Below are 11,087 nucleotides of genomic sequence, written 5' to 3'. Positions count from 1 at the left end.
GGGCGGCTCCCTCTGTCCTGCTCCTTCCTCCTCCTCTCCTCCTCCTCCCGGAGCTTTTGTTTTGCGGTACCCTTTCTTGCTCCCTCCCGGGCTCTTATCTCCCCCTCCCAGTGGGGCTGCTTCCCCTCCTTTCCCTTCCTCAGGGGTCGGGAAGCCTTTCTCCCAGCCCAGGCACCCGCCTGAGGGGGCGGCCGGACCCCCGAGCGCGGGAACCCGCGACCCACGGGGCTCCCCAGCTGCGGGCAGCAGGGGCCGGGCCGCGACCCCGCCGCTGATTGGCTGAGATTTGCCGCAGTTCCGCCCCTCCGCCTTCCCGCCACCCGCGCGCGCGGCGGCCCGCCCACGGCCCCTCAGCGCCCTCAGGGCGGCGGTGGGGTGGAAACTGCCTCCAAATGCCCCATTTACCGGCCCCAAACCGCTTCTGCTCCCCCCCCCTCAGCCTTCAGGAGAGGCATTTCCCCTCAGGCTGTGTGAACTTCATTCCGGTGATGGAAAACAACGTGGTTCAGAGTCCAAACGGAGAAAAACACCGAAAATGCAAACCGTGATCCTGAAGGTGGCTGTCAACGTCGTGTGAGGAAGGGTAAATTCAGCCAGGCTTTTGTTACAAATGCACCAGGTGAAAATAGAAAGAAATTCCTCATATAATTCTTCAGGTTGCCTAGTTAAGCCTAGTTACTCCAAAGTGTGTGTTTTCAGGCAGCTCCTGCTGCCTTGTAGTTCCTAATGTCCCCCAAATTCCTCCTGCTTTCCCAGGGCTGTGTGGCATGTGCAGGTTCCAAGGCAAATCTCCGCCTTTCTCAACTACATCCCTACATCCCATTGCCCGTTTCTAGGTTAATTCAAGCCAGCCACAGTACTGACGGGATTTGGGGTTATTGTTGTGACCCAGGTGCTTGGGTCAGGGGCGTGAAGGTCTGGGGCTCCCACAGGTCAGACTTTCAAAAAATGAAGGGTTTTTTTGGTAGGAAATGTGACCAAGAACTACTAGAACTATCTCTTGCCATTCCCACACATTCCATAATTACCAGTTAGCCTTTTTGCCCCTTATTCTCCCTCAAATGAAATTAATTTTAAAAACCTCATACTGCCGAGGATATAAACCCCAAGGGCTTCTCAGTGCCTAGACCGCAGGCAGTTCATTTTTAACTTTCCTCATCTATATTTTTATGTGTGAATGGCCGACATTCTCGTGGAATCCCATGAATTCAGAAATTTGGCCTTGGAGAAAACTGTAAAATCCTTTGAGCTGCATGATGGAGTAATGAGAAATCTCAGAATGAAAACTGCCCCATTTTCCAGTAAACAGAGCTGTTGTTGATTTTGGCAACAGAGCTGCTGTATGCTAAAAATACACCAGTTTCACTGGTCATACCCATTGCAAAGGTCTGAACCAAAGAACGAGATCTGAATTTATAAGATAAAAAGGATGCTTGAATTATTTTTATCCGTTTCTGAGTCTCTTGGTTGTGCCGGGGTTGCACTGTCACATTAGATGTGCACACTCGTGTTCTCCATTTGCTCATCGATCGACTGGCACAAATGGAGAATCAGGAATGCAGCTCCCCTGGGGTACCAAATTGCATGGGATAGGACAGAAGGAGTTAGGGACAGCAGCTGCTTGAAGCAGGACATGGAAAATGTCCCTCTGCAGAGCCCGGGACAGGGAAATTCCTGTTGCTGCTGCTGTTGGGAGGTTTCTCACTGAACTTAGAGTTTGGTCTCCTGGGGAACACTCTTCTGGTTTTAAATTTTAAAATTACAGTCTATAGTATGGTTCATAGTATGCTTGGTTTCTGCTTTGAGCGTGTCTCACTAAAAAAATAATAAAAATGAGCCCCAAAATAGCCAAGGAAACTCTCTCCTACTGTTTCTAATTGAATTGGCACAAATGAGGGAGAATCCAAAAATAGAAGTTTGGCCACAACAGCAAACTAGCAGAAAACCACAGGACACATTAAAGCTGGGAACTCCTGGCACTGAGAATAGGATTCTGTTCTAGGAAAAAAATGACCCCAGAGTGTGGGTTCATGTTGGAAAAGGAGCTGGTCTCTCCTGTGCGAATGAAACGTGTTCACAGGGGGTGTTTGAGGGGCATTTCTTTATAGACTAGAGTTAAATCAAATAATCTAGTGATGACTGAGGAACAGCCAGCCAGAGCTCCTCAGCATTGCTTTGGTGAAGCACTGATATCTTCTGGCCATTTGTGAAGGGCTTGGTCACATCCTTGACCCTGGGTATGTTGAGGACATGCAGGAATCATGTTTAATGAGGAATCTGAGGCTGGAAGGGAGCTCCTGGCTAATGGTGTATTGGAACTAAGGTGTCTCTGCAGCAACTGCCTTTCTGAACTCATTTCAGAATCACATCTGTGTCTCTCAGCTTCATCACCATGATGAGTCATAATTATTCTGCCTAAAAGTGTGCTGTGGTGTTTCTTCTACACTCCGTGTGTTTTGAGTGAGCTCCCATGTCACAGCAAAACCCAATTGGAATAAATTGGGTAATTTGTGTTGCTGGAAACCAAGGACATCTTCAATCTGTTCTTTCATCAGTGTCACTGTTGGAGGATCCGCACCAAAAGCCGTGGGATCAGCCTTGGGAATTCAAGTCTTGCCCTGTTTTGTGCAAGTCATGAGTGTATTTAAGAATGAAATTGTGTACTGGTGTTTTAATGCCGAATACTGGCTGAGCTCACACCCCCTGTACACACCCATGCTCCCACTACAGTTGTGCAGCTCCAAAAGCTTCTGGTGTTAAATTCTGTGTTTGGGATGTGCTTTGAAGCACTGACCTGTGGAGATGAGAATGTTTTCTCTGATGATCTACTGAGGGGTATTTCCATCTCAGTCATGTAGTGCTGGGCAGGGGGAAGGTTGCTTACTGGTGAAATCTCGTACATTAACATAATACACAAATTAATGAGTTTTTTCCTGAGAGAGCCCTTTATTTCCCTCAATCATCCAGAGTTCCTCCTCATTCACATCCCTGCACAGACCACATCATTCATCTGCGAGCAACAGAAGGAATGGAAGGGAAGGAGGAAGAATATTAACTTCTCTCTGCTCTGAGGTTCTGGATTGCTGGGGGCTTCAATTGCTGCAGAATTTCTATATGAATGTTAAGCATTCTCACTACAAAGAAAACTCCCAGATCAACACTGAAAAGCAAAAAGTATTCCCTAGAACAAAGTGAGGAATCCCGAAAGAGACAGGAATAATCAAATACCTGCAGAGACAAACTGGTTAAATTTGGGGATCTCAATGCAAGTTTTTGAATTGCATTAGTAAACTTCCCAAGTCGCTCTTCCTCCTCTCCCCAACACACCTGGATTTCTAATGGTGTGGGAAATGTGCTTCCACTGGGAATCAAACAGGTCTGGACCAAAGTTAGGGCTGCCTGGCCAGGGTGGGAGCGGGCGGCACTCGGCTTTGCTCTTCCCTGATGTATTTTCCTGTCAATCCGTGCGTGCGCTGCACGGGGAGCCGGGCATCAACATGCTGCTGCAAAGCCCGTGTGATTCCTCCTGTGCCATGTGCGGAGCAGGGAAGGGAAACAGTTCAATAATTGCAGTTCCATGGAAAGCTCCCGATGGCTATTCCGTAGGAGCGCATTCCCAATCCTGGTGAGCTCGGGTTGCGGAAGCCCTGGACCGGGAGAACGAGCGCTAGAGGGCACAGCGCGACCAGCGACGGGCGCGGGCTTTGGCGAGGGGGAGGCAGAGCCCGACTGCCGCTGAGCTCCCTTCCACCCGTGAGAGTCCAAGTGACTGCTTGAAATGGCACCTTTTGGAAGATTCTGGACTCATTAGCTTCAGTAATTCAAGGACGAAAATGCGGCAGAGAATCAGAGAGTATCCCGGGTCGGCAGGGACTCTTGGCCAGAGAGGTTGTGGACTCCACATCTCTGGAAGTGTTTGAGATCAGGTTGGATGTGGCCTGGAACAACCTGGTCTAGTGGAAGGTTTCCCTGCCCATGTCAGGCGATGGGACTTGTATGCTCATTAAGCTTCCTTCCCGACTCAAACCATTCCATGATTCCACGATGCTGTGACTCTAAACCCTTACCCTGCATAGGACACCCCAATTCTGGCAGCACCTGCTTCCATCTGTGGTGGTTCTTGAAGAACTCGTGGTTAGCTGAAACATACCTAGTTTCACACAGTAATACACACACACACACACATATTTTCCATAATTCTTCATCTCTGACACGATCCAGCTTGGGTGACGATGACCCGGATCATCCCCTCAGGTGTGACACCTTTAATGTAAGGCTCGCTCTGACACCAGTGTAGGGAGGATGGCCCTTCTCTGTTTCAACACAAAGACTGAACAAACAAGGAATTAATCAAATCAAATTAATGAAAAATGAAAAGGATTTTTATTTTTAAAGAATGAATCAAAACGAATAAGTTAAAATGAAGGAAGTGGAAACACTGGCTCAGCATTTCTGTCCACATTCCATGAATGACCAAAAAAGGGGAAGGTGAACTTGTTGGCAGGAACTGTGAAAGGAACGGGAGGAAAATCCAACACCCCTCTGTTACAACACCCCGGAACTTAGTCAAATGAAGCAAATGTGTTTAAAATGAGAAATGCAGCACCAAAAGATAATGACAGAGCATGCTGGGAGGTGAGGCTCTGCAGAAGTTGTGGTGCACTGGGATTATCAAGAGCATGTAGGTAGAAGAGTGAAAAGAATTTTGGTAAGCACAGGAAAGAATCAAAGACAGAAAATGCAGGAAATCCGTGGTTGGAATTGACTGAACTTGGTGGGTTTATGCTGTTCTTTGCACTGGGTACCATGGAATTTTGATGATGACAGACTTTCCTGATCAATTTCTAATCCTTCTTGCTGCCTGCCAAGAAACCAAGATTTCCCAAGATATCTTTTCTTTCCTATGACTTGATTTCTAGAAACCTGGAAGGAAAAACCCCAGAAGGAGTAGCATTTCCACTTCCTTCTGGTTTCATTTCCCTCTGTCTCCATTAACATAATTTTATAAGTGATATAAAACATTTCCAGAAACCATACATTGAAAGCATGAAGCCCTCAGGATCCTCTGCCCAAACAAACTCCTTACTTCCCCCTCTCTCTCTGTGTTTCAGTGAGCACTCCAGCAGCCTCATTGTTTGGATAATTCAGGCTGCCAGATGGCTGTAAATATGTTCACAATCCTCCTTACCCTGCTCCCTCCTCCCTGGCACCCTAACTGCTCTTCCTGGTACTGAGCACCTGGTCTGTTCCCATTTGGAGTCTCCCTTCTCCCCCTCTGGAGCTAAATTTGCACTACTGGTTTGTATTTTCCCTTTAAACGAAGTGGGGAAATCTTAGGGAATGTTTTGTGCCAGGGAATACTGAATACTTCCTTCACTGTCACTTGCACCATCAGTTAATTGAAAACGTGCCTCCTGCCCTGTGGCATCAGCCTCTTTCCCGCAGGAATCCTGTCCCTGACAGAGGAAGGTGCAGCTCACCTGCCGAGGATCACGAGGGAGGAGCAGCTTCTTCCTATTTTGAGCACAGCGATCTCATACTTACCCTTGGCACGGGGTTAGGGCACACAGAACAGGGTGATTCATCCCAAATCATGCCCCGAGGACCTGGCGGAGGCAGCATTTGCACAACCGGCCCCATTCTTCCTGCCTCACAGGCTCTGGATTCATTGTCACACTCTGATCCTGTTATTCCATAACTCAGGAGGGCCCAAATCCTGGGGCCTGAGCCCCTGAGATAACTCTTCTGTGTAATGAAATGTTCCCAAAACTGCTGAGCAGTAAGAAAATGACAGAAAACTGTTTCAATGGCACTGTAAAAAAGGAAGTTGGTTTTAAAACACCTGAAAATACAGGCAGTGACGTTTTGAGAACTGAGGAATAACTGAGGTCATGAGCTGCCTGAGGAACGCTGCAGCAGCACCAACTCAGGTCATGGGAACAGTGAGCTGTGCCCATGAAGAAACAAGAATACAGCCAGATTTGTCTGTGGTTTTTCTCTCGTTGATAAGCTGGTGGGTGAACTCTTCCCTGGAAAGCAGGAGGGAGCAGATGGCAGCAGACAAATATCTGACTTGAGCAAGGACAGAGAAACTGATTTTCCAGAGGATATAATTGACATACAGAGGCCAAATGTTATTTTTATGAGCCAGTATGAGCCAGATCTCTCATTTATTGAACTTGACCAGTCTGTGGCCTGCCAGCAGACCTAACCCAAGTGACCCTGTGACCTATAAAGGACAAGAGAGCCAGCAGCCTGGAGCAGGCATTCCGAGCAGGCTTTTCCAGGATCCATTAGGATTCTGGATGCCACCTCACGATTTCTGGGAAGCACGACTCCCAGCTCAGTCTGCAGAAAGGTAGACACTCAGATTATATATAGCAGCAAGTGGGCTGGGAGGAGAAACACTGGGCTGCACGGAGCTGGAGGCTGCTCTGGAGAAACCCAGGGAGGGTCTGATGGTGCAGCACAAACCACTGTGGCACCTGGCAAGTGGCGCCGGGCCAGCACTGGCCTGCGGGCAGCCGGCACTAGCGGAGTGAAGGAGGTCCCTGGGCAGTGCCAGGGGCAGGTTGGGTGCATGCAGATTGATCCCTTGCTCTCAGCTCTTCTTCATCCTGTTCCACCCTCTGCCATGGGCAGGGACACCTTCCACTAGCCCAAGCTGCTCCAAGCCCCTTCCAGCCGGGCCTTGGACGCTTCCAGGGATGGGGCAGCCACAGCTCCTGTGGGCAGCCCGTGCCAGGGCCTCCCCACCCTCAGAGGGAAGAATTCCTCCCCAAAATCCCATCTAAACCTCCTCTTTTTCAGTTTAGAGCCATTAATGACTCAGCCCATTCGTTGAGAGTCCTTTAAATAATGATGTCCACATTTCCACTGGCTCATTCCAGTCAATGCCAGACCTTTGCCTGCTGCCCATATCAGCCTGTGAGCCACAGATTCCTCCAGCTCTGAATGGTTCCCTCTGTCCCCCTGTCCTGCATGTATGGGCTCTTTATTCCGACCACAGGCCCTGTTCCGTCAGCCCCAGGGCAGGGCTTTGGAGGGAGAAATCACCATTTCAGTGCAGCACTCCCAAGCCACTGGTGTCAGGAGGAGGCTGAGCTCTCCCCTTTGAACTCTGGCTGGTTTGGCCTCTCCCAAACATTCCCAAATGTTAAAAAGATTTTAAAATCCTCTCGTATCTCTGAGCTGGGATGATTTGTGTCAAAACAGAGCAACCAATTTTAAAACACATTACAAATTAAGGAAGTGGAAGGGTCAGTGTAGTTTTCAGTCCCTCAGGACATTTTATAGGATCAAAAAATCAGCAGTGTCTGAAAGCAGAGATTTGATATTCCTGGGCCAGGGTCAGGAAACACTTCCAATAGGTACAACTACAGCTGCACCTTTCACCTTTTCCATGGTGTCACTTTACCAGGTGTCACGTCAAACACCCCCAGTGTCGAACCAGCCCCTCTGGCCTCCCTGGGAGAGGAGTATGGGGATCTCTGAGCCTGGTGAGGAACTCTCTGACAGCTCAAATTGGATTTAGGGAAAAGAAATCCAAGGTACCGTACCATGTATCTCACCAAAGAATTCCTTCCTGAAGAGAAGGAACACGCACAAATCTCCACATGTGCATATTCCAGAGATACATTTGCACACAGGTATATCTGGCATACAAAACCACTGAATTTTTCTCTTTCTCTCTTTTTTTAGGGAAGTGGGTCTGTTCTTGCTGAGCTTTAATTTGAAAACCCAGTTGGAACTTGTTAAGTCAATAATTATTCTTGTGAATATGGGTCAAACTATTTTATGTCTCTTTCTCTCTAGGGACTTGGAAGAAGATTCAATCCTCTGTGGCACTCCAAGATAGGAAGCAGCACACTTCCCATTTTATTTCAAAAGCCCAAACTGATTGTCCCATGGAGGAAAAAGCTGATGAGGGACAGGGTCGTGTGAGGGAGCAGCATTGCTGGCGTGCCAGGTGTTCACCTACAGCTGCTGACACAGGTGTCCAGGAAGGAATGCCCCCAGCTCTGATAACATATCGGCGTGCCTTGGGATCCCCTGGAATTTATTCTAAAGGTATGTTGAACATATGATTCAGTTGGGATATTGGAGGGTCTATAGCTTCCCACCTTCCACCTCTGGACAAAAATCCTACTTTACAGAGTTTTATTCCTGTGAACTGCTTTGTTAGGTGTCATTGCAGCCTGCAGAATAGCCCACTGCTGCTGGAACAACATGAACCCATTTCTGCTTTACACCCGAGTTTTGCTGCCCGTCAGCAGCGTGAAAGTTGCCTCCAAGTGTAAATTCTATTTAAAGCCACAAAAAGTCTCGTAATCACTACCTCCTGCTTACCAGTGGCCTCTCAGCACTGCAGAGACACTGCAGCTGCTCTCTCTGTCCCCAAATCTGCAGTGGGTGAAACTTAGGGCGGGCATATGTCACATGAGGCTGATCTGTGGGGCTGCACCCCAAAACTCCCTGGGCAGGAACTCTCTGGGGTGGGGTCAGCTCTGTCTGAGCACAGCCCCTGTGGCTTGTGGGGGTTTGTTGGGTTTTCAGACCTCTCTTCCCAGGCTGTTGGCTGCCAGTGTTTCATAGACTCATGGAATCGTGCAATAGTTTGGCTCTTGGGAGGGACCTTAAATCTCATCCAGTGCCACCCCTGCCATGGGGAAGGGACAGACACCTTCCACTATCCCAGACTGCTCCAAGCCCCTTCCAACCTGGTCTTGGACACTGGGGCTACCACAACTTCTCTGGGCACCCTGTGCCAGGGCCTCCCCACCCTCACAGGGAGGAATTTCTTCCCAAGAATTCCATCCTAAGGTGTCTCTCTGTTATTCCCTTAGAAAGGCAGAGGATGGAGGAAGGGAGGGAGGAGGGGGTTTGCTTAAATCTTTTGAGGCAGAGAGAGAGATAATAACCAAAAAAAGGCGCCTTGGCTGGGAGGGTGGGTGGGCTCTTGTGTGCCGCATGCAGCCGGGGTTCCTCGCCCCGCGGTCCTTATTTGGCTGGGAGCAGGAGCATTCCAGGGATTGGCTGTGCTGGGAAGCAGGCAGGGCGTGCAGGCACTGGAGCCGAGTGCCAGCTGACGAGCACAGCACACGCTTGCCCACTCCTCAGCATGTGTTGAGCAAATTGCAGCTATTTTTATAGGAGACGCTTTGCCTACATCTTAAGAATCCAGTCCCAATCCCGTCTCCCTGTAGTGTAATGGGAAATCCCCTTCCCAGCCCCCTTTTCCCTGTGTCGTGTGTGTTTTCAAGGCACAGTTGGGCAGAACCCAGAGTTCTTGGCCATTATCAGACTTCTCTGCTGTGCACTGCCCAGCCAGGGCGCTCTGTATTCCTGTAATGATCCAGTGTTTTGTCTCCAGACCCAACATAATTGCCACACTGGACAATACCAGCTCTTTCTGGGCATGGCAGACGGCTGCTCCGCTGCTGGGTGAGCACGGCCCCTTTGTGCAGCGTTATTCCCGCATGGATAGACCCACCGACCGGGGGGCGATGCACAAAGCCACGTCTGTGCTGCCCTTGGCTTTGCAGCTCCGTAGGGCTCCCTGCACCGTGCCAGCGGCTTTGGGAATGCCACCGAGGGCAGGGGCCGGGCACGGGGCTGGCGGGAGGCAGCAGAGAAACAGAGGGGGAAAAACTGTGACGGGTGAGCAGAGAGGCACGGTCCCCAAAACCGCCCTCAGGAGCTTCAGGGCCTCCCTGAAGAGAGCAGGGCAGGGCTGCTCAGGTGTGCCGGGGGCGGCTGCACCAGCAGCTGCTCGTGGTGACCTTTCAGCCCTTCCTGGAGCGTGTGCTGGCTCTTCCAGAGACCTCCGCTCAGAGCAGCATGGCAATGAGCATTCCAAAATCCAAGGAGACTTGCTGGTATGGGAGTCACAAACACAGCACCTGGCTGGCATTATCTGGGATGCAAGGTCACAAGGAAGGTTCGGTGATTAGTCTGGTTAAACCAAACTCTTTGAGAAAGGTTTGGGGTTTAGTTTCATTTTTTCTTTAATTTAAAATATCTTGTCATCGCAGCCAGGAAAGGAAAGAGAAAACACCAAGCACAACCAGGAAGTAACTCTGTGGGTTTAATATTTTTGTGGACTATTTGCCATGTAGGTAAGGGAATTAGGTTTCCTTTTAAAAAACAAGGAACAGTTGGATGTTACCACAAGTGAACTTGTGAGACACAGCCACGTCCTGCTCGTGGGTGTGAAAGCTGAGCCAGCCCGTGAGCCGATGATCTGAGCTCTGCTCTGGGCTCAGCTTTCCTTCCAGCAGGGCTGATTCAGATCTTGGGCAGCCCAAGCAGAGCCTGCTGCTGTCTGACTATGACACCTGAGAGAGCAAGGCAAACCTACCAAAACTGCCGTTGGCTTGTGGTGTCTGGCTCCCGCACACACCCCCTGATTTTTCAGAAAAGGTAAAAAAAAGAGAAATGAGAATGGAAAAGTCCAAATCGCACCCCCCCCCCCCCGCCCCCCCCATCAATTGCCTGTGTGGGCTGTCAAATCCAAGGCTTTGATCCTCTGGTTGCACAGAAGGGAAGACACATCGCTGCTACCTCCCACTGCTTGGGGCCAAGGGGGTCTGTGAAGCATTCATGGCCTGACAGGATCAGGGTGGATATGGATCATGTTGCTGCTGCCCTTCCGGAGGGCTCTGCGTGCTCCCCAAAGTAACAGCTGCTAACCCCAAGCTTTCTAGGGGACTAGAGCTCTGTGAACTGCACCCAGCAAATGCCTCAATGGCCTGTGTAACGCTGGAGACCAGCCTGGACTTCGCACATCTTGAGGAGAGTTCCTGGATTATGGGGACTTCCAGCCAGTGGTGGGGATGGACACCTTTTTTGACCTTTTAATGTCATTTATTTCTGAGAGGGAACAGGGCAAGTGTCCCAGTGAAAGAAATGTAGTTTGGGGCACAGCCCAGACGTGAGAGCAGCAATGCCAGGGCTCATCCAGCTCCACCCGATGGGATGCTCCAGGCAGACATGGGCAGTTCCTGGGAACCGGTGCTTGCTCCTGTCCTTGGAGCGTGACAGGAGCTGGGGCCTGCAGTGCAAAGGGAGCTCTTACAAAGGAGGTA

Source organism: Chamaea fasciata, unplaced genomic scaffold, assembly GCF_029207755.1.
Source record: "Chamaea fasciata isolate MVZ Bird 193981 ecotype frontalis unplaced genomic scaffold, bChaFas1.0.hap1 SCAF_31, whole genome shotgun sequence".
NCBI lineage: Eukaryota > Metazoa > Chordata > Aves > Passeriformes > Sylviidae > Chamaea > Chamaea fasciata.
This window is presented reverse-complemented; position numbering follows the sequence as displayed.